Genomic DNA, 10,563 nt, shown 5'->3' on the forward strand with positions numbered 1-10,563 from the left:
ATGAAGTTTGGCTGTATGTAATGTCTGTTTTCTCGAACAGCTGCTTCTACTAAATACTGCAGTTGGTTTATTTCTTATCCAAAAAGGACTATAACTTTAACTGAGTACTGCTTTTTGATTCACCGTAAGTTTTGTTGTTATTATTATTACTGTTTAACTATTGTTATCACGTTTGTTGGTTCCTCGTAAGGGAAGCGTTGTTGTGTTTGCATTTGTTAAATAATTGTAAACCGTAACCCTTCCTCCTTGGGAGATGGAGCTTTGGTTATTGTTAAAAAATTGAATTGTGTCTCTGTTTGGGGAAATTGACAATATTTTCACCGTTTATACGGAAGAATTTTTGTTAAAATTTCTTCGATAGAAGAAAGTCCAAAAATGAATTTCGCTGCAGCCGTCAGCGGGCGCGAACTTATTAAATTTAAAATGGAAGAAGTACAAACCTATTTCGGATTTATCACCGACAAAGACGGTGAATCTAGGATAACACCACTAAACGAAATAAAAAATTAAATTAAAAAAAGGACTATTGTCTATAAAGTATACAATGTAGAGAAAAAAAGATTTGAACACCTGGAGGAAAGTACCATCGAAAAGCGTCTTGGTGCGACTATGAAAGATATCAAGTATCTAACCAGAGGCGGTAAATTCGCCACTATAGATGCAAGGTTCGAGTCAACGGAGCGTGCAAGGGAGTACTCGAGTCGAACCTTGCAAAGGGGAAATATTTTATTTTTACCTTTATATCTGGGACGTAGGACGTCCCGGATAAAAGTTTAAAATGTCCCCCCAGAAGTAGAGGTAGGCTGGATTGTAGCCGCACTTCTATACAAGAGGGAGAACAAGATAGAATTGATCGAAATTGCTAGGGACGAGCCTACAATTCCAGTCTGTTATATATTTTGAGTATTGTTATCACAAGCGATATCAAGATATAACTTTGTATTTTGTATTTTATGTGTAGATGTATATATATATATATGTACATGTAATATGTACACATATATATACACGTATATACATGCACTAGCACAATGAGCCGGCAACACCGGGTCATAATGCTAGTATTTATATATATATATATGTATATATATATATATATATATATATATAATGTGGTTGGTTATCCATTAACCAGCCATAACAATGTCATGGCCTTTCAAAACAATAGATGACCAATTAGATTACGAGACTGGCCAAAAACTCCCTCCCCACTTCACTCAGGATTTCAGCTACTCGATAAACAAAAACTAACGAAAAATAACAAAGTATATTGATTAAACCCGGAAATTTATGACTTGTAGTATCAACTAATATCGCAGGTATTAATATAAACTCTAACCCACTTATTGTGGAATTTTGTCTAAAGCCATCAATAGAAAGCATATCACATGTCTATATGAATATATATATGTGTGTTTGTGTATAATTGTTATAATCATATAAAAGGAGTAACACAAACTGCTGCAATAATACTCCCTTCTCAACAGATGTAATAATCTGATGGTTTATTCTTTTCTTTTGTAGAGTACAAATTTATTATTATTGACAGTGACTTCGAAGTTTCGGTCAGCTAACCCGTCGTCCAACTATAATACGTTAAAGACAAATTTCAAGAAGGATATGTCATTTTTTTCGTTTTCTTTCTTGGATTCATTCTAAAAAACAGAAATATTTATGGTGCCAACCGTACAACCACTGGTAATTGATAAACTACATCTTCACATTCGATTTGGCAAAGTTATTCGACTGGATAGCTTTATTTTACTTTGAAAATGAATCATGATCGAGTAATCATAACCCTAACGCACGATAACATAAAACAGTGTATGCAAACTTACATTAGATTACGAAGATGATTAATTTCTCTGTAACAGTAAACCGTCTGAGACCAATTGAAGTTGATGAAATTGCACGTGCGTACAAGACCACTTGCAAGAAGGAGAGTCTTCTTAATCAAGTTGCACTGTGAGTAAATAGTGTTTTAAAGCAGCATCCATTATCAGAGACCACTCACTTGAGACCAAAATTGCCAGCATAACGGCCGATACAGTGCGCTGTATACGCATGCGTGCACCCGCGAATGTGACTTTACCGTACATGTCTAGACAGGTATTGCCAAGCTACCGGCATTGTATATTCTAAGGCAATGCACATGAGAATTGCGTATGCATACAAATAACCACTACGATTATTTTTTGGTGTAAAAAATTTCTAAAATTGTTGGCGATGTGCCACTCTATTGCAGAAAAAAATTTCGATGCCTTCGCAGTCCCCCAAAATCGCTTCGCGGACCCCAGGTTGAGAACCACTGGGTATGTGGCTTTGATTGCAGTGGTAATTAGGTTGCAAGGTGGATTGTGATAGAGAGGAGTTTTGGAGAAATTTATATTGATTAAATTTGGGGTTATGTTATTGTTTAGTATACTCGTATAACTTTGTTTAAATGTGTCCGCTTCAGGTTATGTGATTTTCTTTTTATTTTAATTCACAAAAAAGGATATACGTAGGTAGAGGAAATTTTGTGATCAGCCGATTAATTCCAGTAAAAAAAACAGCTGAAACTACTGGCGCTGATCAAAAATTTTCCTGTGTCTCCCTACATTATTTTGTGGCACACTAAATTACCTATATGAGAGTATCTCTCAAGTCTGATAACGCAGTATTTGGTATTCTAACAATACATCCACGTTAAGTTGGATACGCAGATTACCTCTTGGAAGTAATATTGCTTCCGTAGTTAATAATTATTTTTTGATAAGCCTGCTGGCTATTTGCAATATCCATGTCTTTAAAAATGCTGATTTTCTATGTATCGTAGCAGCGGGATTTGACTGGCATGCAATCACCGGACGCTTCCCACTGATGATTTCCTGTAGAATGAAATCACGTGATATGGGGTTTCTGTCGCCCATGACAAACGATTCTCATCTGCTTTCATGCACCAAGCGCCTACATGAGCGGACCTCTTAAGGCTAATAATGCAGTGTTCTAGCAAGACACCTATGCTAAGTTGGATATAAAGATTACCTTTTGATATGAATATCGTTTCTCTCGCTAATAATTAATTTTTAATATCAGGAAAAGCTAACTCTTGTATCTTTTTGTGCCGTTCTTCTGGTAAAAATAAATATTAAACTATTTGATAGAATTCTATATATGTTTTCTTGTATGAGGCTTTTCCTTGACCTGGACTTCTTCAGCTGTGCTCTTTGTGATTGAGGATTCGTATCTTTACCTCCCAAAGTAGGAACCTAATTTGAATGTTGCTGCTCACAATTCAAATCGAACTGGAGTCCGTTTACTTTACATTCTACTTTTTAGCACTGTTATAACATTGTCAAGTATTAACATTGATTATGAAGTTCGCTTTACACCACCATGGTTTCCAGTTGCGACACATTATGCAACATCTTCAACAAGTGTCTTTTAGAATTGACTTGCACTGGTAAATTCTTTATGAATGAAATTTGTAGGAAGAAACTGTGCAGGATCTCATCGGATATGTATGTATGTATGTATGTATGTATGTATGTATGTATGTATATAACCTGAACATCGTAAATCGGCAAAATTAGTACACGCCTTGAAAATAAGTCCTGGGATCAACATGATCGACTATAATCCCCACCAGTATAGCCGCAGTTCCTGACAATATACATACATTCATATATATATATATATATATATATATACACATACATACATACATACACGCATACATACATACATACATACATACATACATACATACATACATACATACATACATACATACATACATATATATGTATGATTTAGGCAAACACTATGCAAATATTCTTTTAAAACACTTTTCTTTTAATTTTTCCAAAATATAATTGTTTTCCATACTTACAGCTGAAAAAGTCTTAATGATTGAAACCGGTACTGAAATGTTTTTTAGAAAAATATTTTAACATTTTCTCTCTTGACTTTTTATATATATATATATATATATATATATATATATATATATGCATAAATATATATATATACACATATATATATATAATATTAATTAGAGACATATATATATATACATTATATATATATATATATATATAATATATATATATATATATATATATGTATATGTATGTATGTATGTATGTATGTATGTATGTATGTGTGTATACACACACGAACAAACTCTGGCAATGTAATCTGGGTCATCACTGAAAGTTATTGAAAAAGAAATACGTGACCGACCAAAATAAATATCCATTTTGTATCATTTCAATTCAGTCTTCCTTATCAATTTTATCCAATAATTAAAAAAAAAAAAAGGAAGAAAAAAGATAGAATTTTTCGTTAAGAATATTCTTTCCATATTTTCTTTTATTATAGTAAGTTATTTTTGACGTTCCTATCAAAGTGAAATATACTTTAAAAAAACATATAACATATAATAATCAAGCCTTTTTTCATTACGTTTTATCTATTTACTTTCAGCTATATTTCAAAAGAACCTATTCCAAAGTTGGATATCTCATATAAGTTTAATTGGGTTTAAATTAGACATAAGTTGTTGGTCCATGTGCTATTCACTTGTTTATTTATTGATTTATTTATTTACTTATTTATTGTTATTGACTATATATGGGGGTAAAATTAAAATGGAATAAATTGATGCAATGTAGGGGGAAAAAGTAGAACGTTTCGGTTTCAGGCTTCTCTTTATTTCCTAAACTTTATTGAACTACTTCTTTCATATTCATATATCAATGGCGTTAATACCTTTAATTCAGATTTTCATTTTTCTCACTCGATCAGTGTGATACAATGTGTACACAAATATCTGAAGAGTGAATAAACACCGTCGTTGTTTAAAGATTTATTTTTGGAAGCAAAATGAAGTCATTTGGTACATTTAAGTCGATCACACAGATAAAGGAGTATAAAGCAGAATCAGTATTTACTTTTGACATGTCTGTGTACATAGCAAAGATATTAGGCTTTGAAAAATCCTCATTGATACTTGTACCTTTTGAAAAATATAATTCAAGAATATTGATATGCACAATTACGAGTAATACAAGAAATAAGATCGATATATTAATTACCAGTGAAACACTGAAGTCGACGTAATCGACTAGTCCAATCCCACCAAAATTTCAAGCCTTGTTCTTCTAGTAGAAAGGATTATTATTATTATTATTATTGAGTGAGAGAACAGTGCATGCCATCAAAGTTACACTGGGGTAAAATATACGAAGCCCAGTATACCCATCATGACTGCCCGTCTTATGAGGGTACACTAGGCACATGCATCACAACCATATGTGCGCGACATGGTGATCTCATATAAAGATAAACAGCACATGACCTTGAAGGTGGGGCCAAGTTAGAATTTTCTTCTGGTCGAGTAACCCATCCCGCTCAAAAGTTACCTGGATAACGGTTGTTTAAGGATGTTGAACGAACCACCCATGTTTCCAGAGGTGAATTATCCAAACCTCCAAGAATTCCTTTCAACACATGGCTATGATGCTCCCCCACTAATTCTGCTCGTGGTCAGAGATGCACATATCGTCAGCCACTAAGGGACATGCTCAACTGATTAAGGTCAAACAACTGGCGAGCAAATCTGTGGTATTGAGCAGAATATTTGCTGTAACCCATCTTTTATACCAAGACAAAACAATGTACATGATAACACTTCCAATCAGTTAAGCTCAGAAGCCATGAGAGCCACTGTCTGGTATTGTATTAGGGCATTTATTTATTACTATTATTATTATTATTATTATTATTATTATTATATTATTATTATTATTATTATTATTATTATAAAATGCCTTAAAATGCGGTGAGCTGGCAGAATCGTTACCAACTCGGACGCAATCCTCAGCAGCACTGAGTTCGACTTTGCCTTGTATCTTTTCGGAATCGATAAAGTAAGGACCGGTTCAACACCGGCTTTGATGTAATCGCCTATCTCCGTTCCCTAAAATTTCAGGTTTTGTGCCTATAATAGAGAAAGGATTATTAAATGCCTTACGACATTTCTCCCGATCCTATATGCGGTTAAATAAAATCTCACATGCTTTCGTTCTACTGCCGTTCTGGTGAAGTTATAAACCATTAGTAACAATGAGCATTAAGGTGGCGTGCTGGCAGTATCGTTAGTAGGGTGAAGTGCTTAGCGGCATTTCGTCCGATTTTACGTTTTGAGTTCAAATTCCGCCAAGGTCGACTTTGCCTTTCATATTTCGGGGTCAATAAAGTAAGTATCAGTTGAACACTGGACTCGATATAACTGCCCCCGTCTCCAAAATTGCTGGCCTTGTGTCAAAATTTGAAAGCATTATTAATAAGGATTACTTCTTTCAAATTTTCAGCGACACAACCTTCTAAGAACAATCTGTTTTGAGAAGCCAGTATCCGGGGAACTTCGAAATAAGGAGTTACAATTGATAATTAATATGTGTGTGCATACATGTACACTCATATAAGTGTGAGCGTGTTCATATATATATATATATATATTATATATATATATATATATAATATATATATATATATATATATATATATATATATATTATATATATATATATATTTATATATATATATATATATATATACATATATATACACACATATATATACACATATATATATATGTATGTGCGTGCATGTATTTATTGTGCTTGTCTGCATGTGAGTATACATAAATACGATAAATACGTTCATACATACGTGCACACATGCATAGGTGCACAAAAACACATCTAACTGCAACAACCTCTCTAATGAATCTTTTGAAAGTTTCTTTAAAATTTCTATTAAGAACAGATAACTTCTTAAGTTAACAAAGAACATGCCGAAAGCCATGCCCGTCCCTACCACCGATGACACAATTAAACACACGAAAACCTCTCACCTTCTATTATTTTTTTTTTCTATTTGATGTTGGCTTAGTTCCTTGCGATCGATTCTTTAATTAGATCCCAGAACCTATTGATAAGAAATATAGTAATTGAATTTTTCATGTTTTATTTCCTTTATTTATTTTTTCTTTTGTTCGTAAATATTTTGCTAAATTTCACACGGACATACATATACACGGTCTCATATATATTAAGGTACATATGTATGTATGTATGTATGTATGTATGTATGTATGTATGTATGTATGTATGTATGAATGTGTGTATGTATGTGTGTATGTGTGTATGTATGTATGTAAGTATGTGCATGTGTATGTATGTATATATACATGCATGTCTATACATATATACGTACATGAATAAGTATATTATGTATATGCATGTGTATATATATGTGCGTATATATGTGTATACGTATGTTTTTGTATAGTATACATGTGTATACACGCATGTATATGTGTGTATATGTGTATATGTTTTTTTTTCTATTTTAGGTGGTCGTTGTGATGATGATGGTCTACAAAGGATTAAAATTAAAACCAATTTTCTGATCTTTGAATCGCATCAAATTAAATTTAATGAGGAAATGAATATGAAGCGGTGGTGGAGATGCTCGTGTGTGAAAAAAAAAACTCATAATGATTATGATAAGGACGAAGGAGAGGAGATGGAGTAGGAGAAGTGGTAGGAGGACGTATTGGTGTTAGCGTGATATTGCTGAAACGGTAATGGTGGTTACATTTGGCAGTGTGCTAATGTAGTAGTGAGAGTGTAGTGGTCGTATTATGATAGTGACTATCGGATATTAATGGAGATAGTGGCGATAGAGGTAGTTGTGTAACATTGGTAATAGTGTTGAAAGTGGACAGCAATACTAGAATGCATCATTGCAGTCACCTGTATAATGGATCCGTTGCATTTCTGAAGCTTTTTGTGCAATAAGTGGAATACCGTAATGCGAACCCTATTTTCCACTAATTTTCACGTTACATGCAAACCAACGAACAGGCATCGGATACAGGCATCCAGCAACAGGACCTCCATAATGCATTAATGGACCGTGAAGTCTGGCGTGCCATAATAAATTCCATTGTCTCGACCACGGTCGAACAATGATGATGAATGAACATGGAATTGAATGGGTAAATACGTTTGGTTGTACCGAATTCCACGTGACAACAAAATTTCCAGAAAGAGGCCAATTCCGTAACGCCATTATGGAGATTTCTGCTTCCCATCGTCAGCATTTTTTTTTTTTTAAGTTCACAAATTTTTAGGGCTACTTTACTTGATTTTAAAAACCTTAGTACAGAAAACGGAAATAAAAGTCAGATTTAATCTCTGCAATAATTTGAATTCCGAACGTAAATCAAAACATACTGTTGTCGTTATAACGAACCCTCATTTGCCGTGAGAAGAGTAGTGGATTGGCGGAATCCATGCCACCACCCTCCGTGTCGCCAATGCAAACGATGCAATATCACAACTGGTAATATATTTTATCGAACTCACTAAGAATATCTCTTAAGTGTACTTCAGCAAGATTTCAACAAGGGTCGTAAAGCGTTTTTACTCATTGCCACCAATCACTTAATCCGTTCTTTCTCATTTCTAATGTTCTCAAAACTTTTCAAAAGTTGCGGTAGATACCTTCCTATCCACTCAACTGCTCAGTTGCAATTTTTCTAACCACGAAATGATAAAAGACAAAGTCTGCCTTACTAGAATTTTAATTCAAACCTCAAATGCTCGTAAACGCCGTAAAGCATTTTGTTCTTTGAATTTCCGTTTCTTTCATCCATGTACTTTTATCATCTTAATTATATTAAAGTAGCCAGATATGTGGAAAGCTAACGCTTTATAAATTTTCTTATATCTCTTTTGATGTATGGATTCATAGATCTTCAATTATTATATGAAATATTTCGACTGAAGTTTCAACTTTATTCTGTATTTAAGGTTGTTTGAAGACAATACTCGAATATAAAAAGGTTATGCCAAGCTTAATAGTAATAATAATAATAATAATAATTATTATTATTATTATTATTATTATTATTATTATTATTATTATTATTATGATGATGATAATAAACCTACAAGTTCATGCGCTGTTTATCTTGATATAAGGTCACCATATTGAGTATATATTGTTGTGATGCATGTGCCTCGTGTACCCTTTTCCGACGGGTAGTCATGAAGGGTATGTTGGGCTTTGTATATTTGGACGCCAGTGTCACTTTGATGGCATGCATTTTTCTCTCACCCAACAACAATAATAATAACAACAACAACAATAATAATAATAGTAATAATAATAATAGTTCTTTCTAATTTCCTGGCACAAGGACAGCAATATTGAGGGAAGGAGGAAGATAGTGACATCGAATCCAGTGCTCAACTGGTAATTCTTTTATCCACTCCGAAAGGATGAAGGGCAAAATCGACTTCAGCGGGGTTTGAACTCAAAAACATACAACCGAAAGAACTATCTCTAAGTTCGACGTGCCAACGATCCTGCCAGCTTGCCACCCATTTGAAGATAATGATAATCATGATGATGCTCATGATGATGATAATGATGATGATAATGATGATAATAATGATGATGATGATCATCATCATCATCATCGTCATTATCATGATAATAATAATAATAATAATAATAATAATAATAATAATAATAATAATAATAATATAGCATGCCTCAGTGACAACAGGATCAATTTGAAAGCAGAAGAAAAATAAACAACTATGACGATTTGAAGTGGGAAATACGAAGATTGTGGTCAATGAAGAGAGTAGACGTGATAGTAATTGGTGCACTTGGAAGTATCAGCACTGACCTACCAATATGGTTGAAAAAGATCGGTGCAAGTGGGAAGGTAGAACACCTGCAAAAATCAGCATTGTTTGAAACTGCAAGAATTGTTCGCAAGGTTCTTAAAGCATGTCCAGTGAACAAGAATCACTATAGTCTGACACTTTCCAGCATACCCAGCAAAATGTGTGTGTGTGTGTATGCGTGTCTGTGTGTGCCTGTGTGCGTGTGTCTCTATGTGTGTACATGTGTGTCTGTGTGTATGTTTGTACCCATGTGTATCTGTGTGTGTTTGTTTACCCACGTGCGTACGTGTGTGTGTGTGTGTGTGTGTGTGTGTGTGTGTGTGTGTGTGTGTGTGTGTGTGTGTGTGTGTGTGTGTGTCTGTGTGCGCGCGTATTTACGAGTGTATGTTAGGGTATTCTGTAGTTTCTCAGAAAGTTCCGTATTTTCAGAATTTTTATATTGATAAATTTCATACAGATTTCTTAATTCAAGACAGCCATAAGGAAAGTTAAAAAATCAAAAATATTCTGAGTATTACCTTCATGTCACATTTTTGGTTTATTTCGGATTAAGACAGACATCAGTGATATCGGAGAGATCCGGCACGCCGCTGCAACAAGCCTAATTAAATACGGTGTGTTACCAATTCGAGGGGTATCGCTAGTGAGGGCAACACATGGTCCACCCTAAACAAAATCACGCGAAGTCCATCTGTGGCTGACAACGTCGGCAATTTCGGAATATTTCATCCCATATGGTTTTCCTTTTCGTTAAGAGATGATAGGGTGTGATTTGAAAATATATTAGTTGCTCTTTTTACCAAAC

This window comes from Octopus sinensis, linkage group LG18 (genome assembly GCF_006345805.1).
Source record: "Octopus sinensis linkage group LG18, ASM634580v1, whole genome shotgun sequence".
In the NCBI taxonomy this organism is placed as follows: Eukaryota; Metazoa; Mollusca; class Cephalopoda; order Octopoda; family Octopodidae; genus Octopus; species Octopus sinensis.